Raw genomic sequence first — 12,208 nt, 5'->3', positions numbered from 1 at the left:
GCCGCTTGGACGCGACCCAGAGCGGCTGCACCGCGCTGTCCATCTTCAAATAGGGGGACCTCATGGTCGTCGCCAACGCCGGCGACTCTCAGGTTGTTATGGGCACCGCATCCGACAACGGCGCCGTCACACCGTCCAGCTCATCATCCACCTTGAAGCTCAACCTCCCACGTAAGTCACTACTGACCGGCCATGAATTCTTGTGCGCCGGGACGACGGTCGTTGCTAACGTTGTGTGAGTGTCCTCGAACAAGATTTATGTAGAGGAGTAGCACATCCGGTGGTGCAACGGCTAGGTGTACTACCTCGCTGATGAGCCCAGGGTGCACTTCGTTTGGCAGCCCAGCCAAGAGTCATCGGTACTCGCCATGTCGTGCGCGTTCGACGACTACTATATCAAGGACTATGGCGTCATCTTGGCACCAGAGGTGACGCAGAGGAGGACCGACAGCAATGACTACTCGCCATCGTCGGGGTAGCTTTTGTGCCGGCCTGCCTTTAATTCTTTTTGCAAACACATACACTTGCTTTTTTGTTTAAGCAAGCGTGTATGGTGGTGCATATCTGATTATTGACAATGTACGAGGGAACTTCTACCGACAGGTGTGACACGTGCTCTTCAATGATGAGACCATGCAAATCGTGGTATATATCGAAGTCTGCATGATACTGATGGTTGCAATGGAGTAGTGAAACAACTAAATTAAAATAACAAAATTTATGTATGGCTAGGATTACAAATGGATTATGAAATATTTTTTATAACAATATAAGACACATTTTGTATATAAGTTATTATGTTATTATATGTTTCCGTTGCAACGCACGAGTACTCACCTAGTATAATATAGATATAGATGTACGAGCTAGTGCCATATAGACAATTTTGGTGCCTGGAAAAGAGGAACGACAATGGCATAAGAATTCTGTAGAATTCCAGGGCCTCCCTTGCCTTATGACCTGTTTGGAATAGTTTTTTGCTGAATACTTTTCTAGGAATCCAGATTTCTGGATAATCTAGCTAGAATCCGGATATTGCGGAGCTTGCGTACAGAGAAAGATGAAGAGGGTATACAAGATTTAGGGTTTAGAAAGCAATGAATTCCTCCCGTCATGACCACTCGGCGCATTCTACATTCGCGTTAATCTAGACGATATTCACAGAAATGAACTGAGAAGCGAAGCGTTTAACGACAAGAAGCTGATTTTGACGGCTAGAAGTCGGCCACGAGCCGAAACGGCCCTTAATAATACTTCTCACCTCAGGCATAATAGACGAAAACATTGTTCGCAGCAGACTTTACCCATATAAACGCTAGTGCAACAAAGTACTAATCGTGCAAAGAAAATCGACATAAATCAACTTAATTTATAAAGATGTATACTTCCTCCGTTCTAAATAATAGTCATTTTATTTTAGTCGTTTTAGCTTTTGATTGTTATGTCTGTATTTAGGGGGTATTTAGAACGGCTCTAGGTTCCGGCTCCAGTGTAGAGCTACAATTTAATAATATCAATTTCAATAGTTTTAAAAATATATTGAAACTAAATAATAAATGAAATGACTTATCTAAATATATTCTAAAGGCTTACAGCTTCAGCTCCACGATTTTCTAGAGCACCTAATGATCTGCTCCACTAACTCCACCAAATTTTATAGAGCTAGAGCTATCCCAAACATGACCTTAAATGGATGATGAATCTAGACACAAATATAAAACATATACATAAAGTATTGTACGAATCTACTAATTCCCTAAACTAAATTATATTTTGGGATAAATAGAGTATTATATACTTCCTCGGTTCTAATTTATAATTCGTTTGACTTTTTATCCCAAGTTTGATCAGCTCGTCTTATTCAAAATAATTTCATAATTATGTTAATTTTTAATGTGATATCGCCTACTATATAGAATATTTTAAGTATGGCTTTGAGTTTTTCATTTGTTCGCAAAAAAATTAAATAAGAGGAGTCGGATGAAATTGTCACAAAAAAGTCAAACGGAATTATAAATGTGGACGGAGGGAGTACATGTTATGAGGCCGAATTTTTTGTTTTTTAGTCCCTTTCGAGTCAAAAATTTACGTTTGGACCCCCAGAAATTTTATTTGCACGTTTGGACCCGAAGCTCGGCGCCACAGCCTGTGGCGCCAAGGTAACATAGCTCGGCGCCACAGGCTGTGGCGCCGAGCTTCGTGACGTGGCAGTCCCGCGTGGCACCTAGCTCGGCGCCACAGATCTTGGCGCCGAGCTAGAAAAAACCCGCAAACTGCCTTCTCTCTGTGCGCGTTTCTTCTCTTCTGCTCATTCCAAATCACCGCCGCCGCCGTCCACAAATCGCCGCCGCCTGCCCCAGCTCCGGCTCGCCGCCGCCCGCCCGCCCCGGCCCAGCTCCGGCTCGCCGCCGCGAGCCCCGCCCGAGCTCGCCCGAGCTCGCCCGAGCTCCGCCCGAGGTCCGCCCGAGCTCGCTCGCCGCCGCCCGCCCCACGCAGTCCACTGCCGCCCCGAGCTCGCCCGCAGTCCACTGCCGACCAGTCCCCGCCGCCCGGAGTCCGGCCAACGATCGGCCACCGCCCGCTCCGGCCCCGGTAGCTCCCGCCCCCACTGCCGACCAGTATTTTTTTTAATTTCTTAGTTTGTAAACTAGTAGTAATTAGTTAGGTATCCACTTATTTATTGTTTAGTAAATAGTTAGATATTTTGTTGTTAGTGTTTATTAAAATAGTTAGCTAGTTTGTTGCGTAGTATATTGTTAGTGTTTAGTAAATTCTTAGTGATTATATAGTTACCATTTTGTTTAGCGCATTGATATTACATGTTTTCTGTGTTGGCAACCATCGTGTTGTCAAATTTATCAGGACCATCGATCCACTGGTAAAAGAAACACTTCTGATGTCCCTAAAATAATGGAAAGATGCACTATTACATATCTACAAAATAATGAATGCGAACAAAATTAAGTGACAAGTCATAAGCTACGTACGTCCAAAGTGCCACAAAGGTAGTAGCAGCGAGCAGCCGTGTCTGGATGTTGTGATTGATGTACCCAAGCCAGTCTGCCACAGTCACAGTTAGGCACGGGGAGTTCAGGAGGAACAGGAGCATCCTTACTAGATACGTCCGGATATAACTCCCGAGGACGACCTCTCTTCTGCCACAACGCCTCTCGGTACATGTCTTTTATCTAATAAACGATTATAATTATCACTTGTACCTATTATGCTTTATAATAAGTTTACACAAACTAATAATCAAAATGATAATATAATAGGTGTATACAAATTATTAAACTAACAACCCAATATACAAAACGAATCAGTTGGAAATCATACCTTGGTCTACGAAGTGAACCAACTCAAATCTTTGAATCCAGCAAATTTTGGCGAAGTTTGAAAATGGGATGAAATGAGCTGCTCTCGGCCAGCCGCGTGGGCGTTTTTATAGGAATTCGTAGCTCGGCGCCAAGATCTGTGGCGCCGAGCTACGAGGCCGCGCCGCCACCACGTCAGAGCCAGGTCAGCCCTGGACGAAACTAGCCGTTGCTGCCACGTCACAGCTCGGCGCCATAGGCTGTGGCGCCGAGCTGTGTTAGCTCGGCGCCACAGGCTATGGCGCCGAGCTAAGGGTCCAAAACTGTATTTAAAATTTTTTTAGGTCTAAACGTGATTTTACTTCTGTTTAAGGGCTAAAATACAAAAAATTCGGGTTATGAGGAAGCAACTTAAACTCCTAAACTTAGCTGGTAGTTTCCTTGTTTTGCCATTCCTATTTCTTATTCTACTTTTCCTATTCCCCCTCCCCACATAGCTCATTCTCATGTTCTGCCACCATTCCCTGTTCTGCCATATCTATTCCTTGTTCTGCCTTTCTTATTCCCCCTCCCCGCAAAGCTTATTTCCATTTCCCCGTACAACTCACGTCTAGCTAAAATTAAAAAACACAAATGACCCTAAGGGGATTCAAACCCACGACCCCTCAAGCAAATGCAAACAATAGCAAGTTAGCAACCACTACACCACATGTGTGTTTATGTCTACATCTATGACAAGAAAAACATCTACTATATATATATCTCTCTCTAAGCCCACCTACTACCCTTGCACAATGCGTAGTAGTAGATAAGTATCACCGAGATTCTTGAATTATATTTTTGGATGAAGGGAGTAGTATTTAAAGAAGAACCTTGCATGCAATTTCTTTTGTTTGAATAATGTTTTCAACTTAAGTTCTTTTTTTTGCATGCGTGGCATTTATTCTCCATAATATTTTTTCCATGGATCTAACTTGTGAGTCATTTTCAAAAACCAACGCCAAGGATCAATACACGTTTCTTACTTAGAAACCCTGAACAAACACCACTAGCAGGAGGCGCTCGCGTTGGCGTCGCTCATCGACGATGAGAAGAAGCTTTGCGACTGCAAATTCGACCTCTGGAAGTAGTCCTATGTGGTCGCATGTGTCGCTGTGTATGACAAGCTCCAGCGCAGCCGCCGCTTGGACATGGTACAGAGCGGCTGCACCGCGCTGTCCAGTGTTAAGCAGGGGGACCTCATGGTCGTCGCCAACGTCTGCGACTCTCGGGTTATTTTGGGCAACGCATTCGACGATGGCTCCATCACGCAGTCCAGCTCATCATCCACCTAAAGCCCAACCTGCCACGTAAGTCGCTACTGACCGGCCATGAATTCTTGTGCGCTGGGATGACGACCGTTGCTGACGTTGTGTGATTATTCTTGAAGATGATGTATGTAGAAGAGTAGCACATCCGGTGGTGCAACGGCCAGGTGTACTACCTCGCTGACGAGCCCAGGGTGCACTTCGTCTGGCAGCCCAGCCAAGAGTCACAGGTACTCGTCATGTCGCGTGCGTTTGACGACTACTATATAAATGTTGGAGCGAAGGCGAACACACCTACCCCTCGCTCGTCAACTTCTACATCAACGTTCCGCAGGACGAAGGCCGCGCCAGTAGGCGCCGCCGGCCGGGCCGCGGACGTCGTCCGTGCGAAGGCCCAAGCGCCCCCTTCACTCTAACAAGCCGAGGCGAAGACCATCAACGACTTCAAGGACCAGGTGATCGAGGTAGCGAAGACCACAAGGCTTTTTCTCCCTCGATGTGAGAAGGGGCCCGTGCGCAATCCGACCCATGTCATAGGGCCCCGCCCACAGATGCCATGTGGGTAGAGCGGGTTGGGCTGCGTCTGTAATAAAGTATGATGTAATGACACACTGTAACCCCCCTATGAGGGAATATTCCAGGGATAAACTAGGTAACTGAGGGCCTAATTGTCCTTGACAAGGTCGGTCGGTCCCTCAGTTACCTATAAATACCCCCGTACTGTGCCAAAGCGGGGGACGAGAAGAAAAAACACTATTGTCTTGACGCCCTATGTTTAGAGGCATTAAACTACTCCCATCTCCTTCCTATTGAATTCTGCTATCCCTGGATAGACAGGTTCCAACAATCAAGGACTGTGGCGTCATCTCGGCGCCGGAGGTGACACACAGGAGGACCGACAGCAATGACCAGTTCGTCATCCTCGCCACTGTCCGGGTAGTTTTTGTGCTTGTCTGACTTTAATTCTCTTCGCAAACACACACTTGCCTTTTTATTTAAGCAAGCGCGTATGATGGTGCGTGCCTGATGACTGATGATGTACGAGGGAACTTCTTCTGACAGGTGTGGGATGTGCTCTCCAATGATGAGACCATGCAAATCGTGGCATATATTGAAGTCTGTATGATACTGATGGTTGTAATGAAGTAGTGAAACATATAGATTAAAATAACAAAATTTATGTATGGCCAGGATCACAAATGGATTATGAAACCTTTTCTCGTAACAGTATGGCACATATTTTGTATATAAGTTATCATTATATTATATGTTCCCGTTGCAACGACGGGCACTCACCTAGTATATGGTATAATAACATAAATAGTGTTGTGTGAAGGTTTTGTATCTTTATACTCAAAACGGAGAAGAGTGAGCTAGGGCATAGGGGCGATGGGTAGAGAGACAAGAGAAGTGAGCGACGGACGGACAAAGAGAGAATAAGGAATTGTTTGTTTTGGATTTTAATCTCTTTAGATTATATAATCTAGCACAAATAATCCAACATGTAAACAAACACCTAGATTATGGGTCTAGATTATATAATCTAAAGACCAGATTATGATAATCTCATAATCTCGTCAAGAGTAGTTTATTTAAGATTATTTTTGACAAAATACCCACTACCGATGGTTATGTAAATAGAAATTACAGTATATGCCATCCTTCGTTCCTCACCTAATACACGATTAGATTCTCCATTATGCCTCTCACTGCCAATCTTTTTTTATCGCCGCTAGTAGTTCATCGTGCCGCCTCTTACTGTTCCTAGTGATAGAATGTCATAACTATACTAAATATCAAATAAACAAACAAGGATATTGTTGTCTTTGTGAATAATCTACATTTGTATAATCTAGACTACCAAACAGGTACATATAGATTATAATCTAGACAGATTATAATCTAGATTATATAATCTATAAGCTGAAACAAACAGGCCCTAAGAGAGGTAAAAAAAATATCGTACTTTTTCCATGCACAGCACTGGAACAACAAGCCGGACTTAGGACATGTCCCTGTCCCCTAATGGTGCGACAAATTGAGCTTTTACGCAATTGTTATCCACCCACCGCTACAGTAAAAACACACATCTCCGACGATCTCTTTATGTCCGACGGCCTCGTACAACACCGTCTGACATAAGCTTATGTCCAAAGGCCTTTGGTGGCCATCGGATATAATAGAATATCTCTGACGGCTTATCTGACATCCGTCGGATGTCCGACGGCCCAACTGATAGCTGTCGGACATAAACTTATGTCCGACGGCCGACCGTCGGAGATAAGCGATTTTAACACGCGGACCAGGCAGCGCCGTTTCATTTCCATCTTCACCATGCTACCACCGCCGCCGCGCTGTCTGCTGCCGCGGCCCTGCCCGCCGCCGTCAACCACCCCCGCCCCCGCCTAGTGGCACCCTATCCGCCGCGGCAACCGTCGCTGCCGCCGCCCACCACCGTCGCCCCGGCACCTGCCCTGAAGCCAGCAGCCCCGACTCGTCCCCCTCTCCGCCTAGCCGGACCAGCTTCGCCCACGCCGGCGTCCGCCCCGTCGCCGAGCCGCTAAGTGAGTATTTTAAATTTTTAGTATAATTTTGTCAATGTATATATTGTTTTCTAGTTGCCTTTTTTCAGTATTAAAATTTTTGTATGTTTAATATTGTTTAGCTTGTTATGTCCGACGACAGTAATTTGATTATGTAATAAATTTAATTTGTTTTAGTTTACTTAGTGGTACTTAGATAATTTAAAATTTTAATTTCCGAGGGTAATTATTATGCCCTCGGAAATAAGGTTATTTTATATGATTTGTCACTCGTGACAATGTTATTTCGTATAAATTATTGTGGTAGTTTATTAGTTGAACTCGTGACAATGTTTTAGTTTACTTAGTGGTAGTTTATTAGTTGAACTACGTAATTTACTTATCCTTTCCTGTAGATATGGGGGTGATTTTACTAAACTAATCAAGTTAACGTAATCAAGTTACCTCATGGAGGAGGATCGTCGATGGATGTATAAAGGTTGGAAGAAAAGTGGTGCTATATGAAGTGAGTGGGTTGCCAAGACTGACATGTTTCTCGATTATGCTTTTGCTCGGTCGGAGACTGGAACCGATGTTAGGTGCCCTTGTAGCAAGTGTCGGAACATTTATTTCCTTGACAGGAGGACTATGTCGATAGACCTTTGTAAGAACGGTTATATGCCATCCTATGAGGTGTGGGTGCACCACGGTGAGGACCCACCTCCTCGTATTATATCGGAAGTTCAGTCACATGAAGAGGGGGACTACGATAGGATGGAAGAGATGCTTGACGATGTACGCCATGAGCATCTACCCGTCGATTCAGAGAACCCCGATCAACCCTCCGATTATGAGGATCCTCCTACGCCTATGGTTCAGAAGTTCTTCAAGCTCCTTAAAGCTGACGAAGAGCCATTGCACGAGCACACGAAAGTGATCGTCCTTGTGTTTGTGACTCGACTTATGGCTATTAAGTCTAAGTTTGCATTCTCAAACAACTGCTACAAGGAGCTTCTGAACTTGATCAGTGATGTACTTCCGGAGAATCACAAGATGCCAAAGGACATGTATCAGTCCAAGAAGTTGCTCTCTGGTTTCGGTATGGACTATGAAAAAATCAATGTCTATGACAATAACTGTATGCTTTTCTGGAAGGATACCGCGAGTGAGAAGAAGTGTATAATATGTGGTGAGTGTAGATTCGTAGAGGTTGAAATCGATGATGGTTTGACCGTGACGACCGAGATAGCACAACACGTAAGTAGCTTTGTTACATGCCTCTTATACCTCGGTTGAAACGCTTGTTCATCTCCAAGAATACAGCCAGACACATGAGGTGGCACAAAGAAGGGGTACTTGAGAATCCAGATGTCATGGCACACCCAGTTGATACAGATGCATGGAAGGCACTAGATGCCTTTGATTCCAGCTTTGTTGATGAAGTGCAGAATGTCTACTTCGGTTTGGCAACAGATCGTTTCTCGCCTTTCAATCTAACTGCACCGTCCTACTCATGCTAGCCCATCTTTGTTGTTCCAAATAACCTTCCGCTAGCTCTTTGCATGAAATATGAATTTATTTTCTTGTGTCTTGTAATACCTGGCCTGGATCATCCTGGAACAAAGATCAATGTGATGATGAGACCCCTGATTAAAGAATTGAAAATTTTGTGGGAAGGAGTCGAGGCGTACGATTGTTACAATAAACAGAAGTTCAACCTAAGAACTGCATTTTTGTGGTCTATTCACAATTTTATGGCTTATGGTATCTTTGCTGGATGGAGTTGTCATGGGATTCTGACATGTTCGATATGCGCTGAATACACTTTATGCTTCCGACTGAAGTTTGGTGGAAAGATATGTTACTTCGATTGCCATAGAAGTTTTTTGCTAGAAGATCACTCGTTCAGGTTCGATAGGAACACTTTTAAAAAGGACCGATTGTGACGAGGGGACCACCCAAGCGTCTTAGTGGTCCAGAGATTCTCGCGAGACTTAATGATTTGAAGCTAAACAAACATGGAAATCGTTTTGAAGGTTATGGGACCAAGCATAATTGGACTCACAAATGTGGTCTATGAGAACTCCCTTATATGAAAGCCTTTATTCTAATGCTTAACATTGATGTGATGCACTAGGAACGAAATATGGGTGAAAGCATTATCAGCACTTGTCTGAATATCACTAACAAAACAAAAGACAACCCAAAGGCTAGAAAAGACTTGGCCATAATTTGTATTCGACCAACTCTAGAGATAGGAGAGAACGAGAAGAAGCCATGTGCTCCTTTCAGTCTTAAACCTAAAAGGAAGAGAAAATTGATGAAATGGTTGAAAAACTTAAAGTTCCTAGATGGTTACACCGCAGGCTTTAGAAGGTCTGTGAATCTGAAGACGTGCAAGTTTTCCGAGTTGAAGAGTCATGACTACCACATAATAATGGAAAGGCTCCTTCCTGTTATGTTCCGTGGTTTTGTAAAAAATGGTGTCTGGAAAGCATTAGCGGAGCTAAGCTACTTTTATAGACATCTTTATGCTAAAGAAATAAATAAAGATATGATGGAGAAGCTTGAGCAACAAATACCAGTTTTGGTATGCAAACTTGAAAAAATATTTCCTCCAGTTTTCTTCAATCTGATGCAACATCTACTTGTTCACCTACCATACGAAGCTAAGGTAGGTGGTCCTGTGCAGTATAGATGGATGTATCACATCAAAAGGACACTAAAGAAGCTGCGTGCAATGGTTGGTAATAAGAGATGAGTTGAAGGGTGCATTGCTGAAGAATTCAAATACAAAGAAATAGCATCATTCACGGGCCTATACTTTGCAGAGGAACACAATGTCAATGTCCCTGCATTGTGGTATCATGTCGAGGAGTCCCCTATCAGTGATCTTGAAATTTTTCAATGGAGGGGCAAAACTGTAGGACCCAGCACAGCATATTGTTTCACCAATGACAAATGAAAACTGCTTTACTCTACATGTATAACAACATGGAAGAGATGAGTCAGTTTCTCCTGTAAGTGTAAACTTAATTTTTAGTCATTGTCTCTATCTTTGTTTTTCTTATCCTAAAAGGTTTGTTTCCTTGTACTAACAGTGAATTTGATTCTCAAAATTGGATGTCTGGTCGTGAACGAGATCAAATTTGTTGAGAGGGAAAAGATGGGGGACCTAATTTCTTGTGTTGGTTTCGAGATTATGTAGATATAAATGACAATATACACTCGGACCTTCGACAATTGTCCCTAGGAGCAGTAACTGCCAGACGTTATGGTCGGTATGATGTCAATGGTTTCCGTTTCTGTTCTACAAGTTTTAAAGATGCTCATCCTCTAGCAGCCACAACAAATTTCGGAGTTGTAACTAGAGCTATCGATGATGAAGGGAAAGTGACTAATTATTATGGAGTCATTAATGATATAGTCGAGTACAAGTTTTTTGAAAATAAACACTCAAAGTGGTGTTCTTTGATTGTGATTGGTTTACTCCAATACAACGCGAGAAAACTAATATGGCATGGTGGAAGTCAAACACAACAATCGATTACAAGGCCACGACACTATAATCCTTGCCCACCAATGCAAGCATCTGTATTATATGACATATCCATTTAAGAAAAAAAGTTTGGTCGATTGGAGGGTAGTGTACAAAGTTAATCCTCATGAACGACTATATGCTTCTAATGAACCAAGGTCGAAAGGATTGAAAAAGTCAGTCATTCACAACCACTGATGAAGGATTCCTCGAAAAGTTAAGGATTAGTAGTTCTTTTTCGAAATCCATTTCAAAAAAGAATGGATTCAGTCTTATACATACGCGAGTAAGGTAATCAAAAAAGAAAGAAGACGAGTTCTTCTTTCTTTTATCACTTAGGAGCCGTGCGAGATGAAAGTCTCATGCACGGTTTTGCATGAGAGAAAGAAGCGAGGAATCCTCTTTTTGACTCTGACTCCCCCACTCCAGTCGTTGCTTTTCTTTCTGTTACTTCGAAAGTAGCTGCTTCAGCTTTAGCCACGTGAATTCTCGATATTCTTTTTTATTTCTCATCAAACGAATGGCATCTTCTTCTGGAAATCCTAGCTATTCTTAGCATGATATTGGGGAATCTCCTTGCTAAACCATCAAATTTGATCTCCTTCCATATTTCACAAGTTGTGGCTAGTTCAGCACTCCATTTGCAATCTGCTTTGATAATTTCATTACCTTCACGAGCAAGATCGTGCCCTTCGTTACGAGCTTGTACACAGGCTTCTAAAGCCGCACGATTAGCTGCTGCACCAGGTGCATTTCCCCAAGGATGTCCTAAAGTTCCTCCACCAAATTGTAATACGGAATCATCTCCAAAGATTTCGGTCAGAGCTGGCATATGCCAAACATGAATACCCCCAGAAGCCACCGATATAACACCTGGCATGGATACCCAGTCCTGAGTGAAAAAGATACCGCGAGAACGATCTTTTTCAATAAAATCATCGCGCAATAAATCAACAAAACCTAAAGTTATGTTGAAAGTCAAATCGAGCAGGAAATAGGGGTTGCTGAGATTTTCCAAGACGATGAACTTACGAGCACGTTTAATGTACAAGCTAAAACGTTGGAATAATCTTTATTAGGCGATCAAAATGATGTAGAGGTTCCTCCAAAAAGAAAACGAGTGTCAAGAAAGAACAAAGCTACTTGGCGTCCATTGAATCGACGAAAGCAACTAGATCCTGATTTTGATTATGATTATGATTGACGAGTATGGATCATTATTTTATTGTATATTTAATATTTTTTACTTTGTTTCATTATTTTGTTGTCAATTTATGTACTAACTTGTTTTTTTGTTAAAACAGGATGTCAAAGAAAATGAGGTCTTTTGCTCGTAGTTTGGTTGGGACGAGGAGCAGTGTAACGCCCTGAATTTGGGGGTAGAATTTTTTCTTCTTTTCAGTCACCAAATTCGGGCGTTACTCTCTTTTCTCTTCTCGTTTCGCTCCTTCTTCCCAATTTCAAACCAGTATAGTGACGGGTGTCCGTGTCATGTATAAACAAAACCTAAGTGTCATGGGTGTTGCA

The sequence above is a fragment of the Zea mays genome, chromosome 1 (assembly GCF_902167145.1).
Source record: "Zea mays cultivar B73 chromosome 1, Zm-B73-REFERENCE-NAM-5.0, whole genome shotgun sequence".
NCBI lineage: Eukaryota > Viridiplantae > Streptophyta > Magnoliopsida > Poales > Poaceae > Zea > Zea mays.
Note: the sequence above shows the minus strand (reverse complement) of the source record.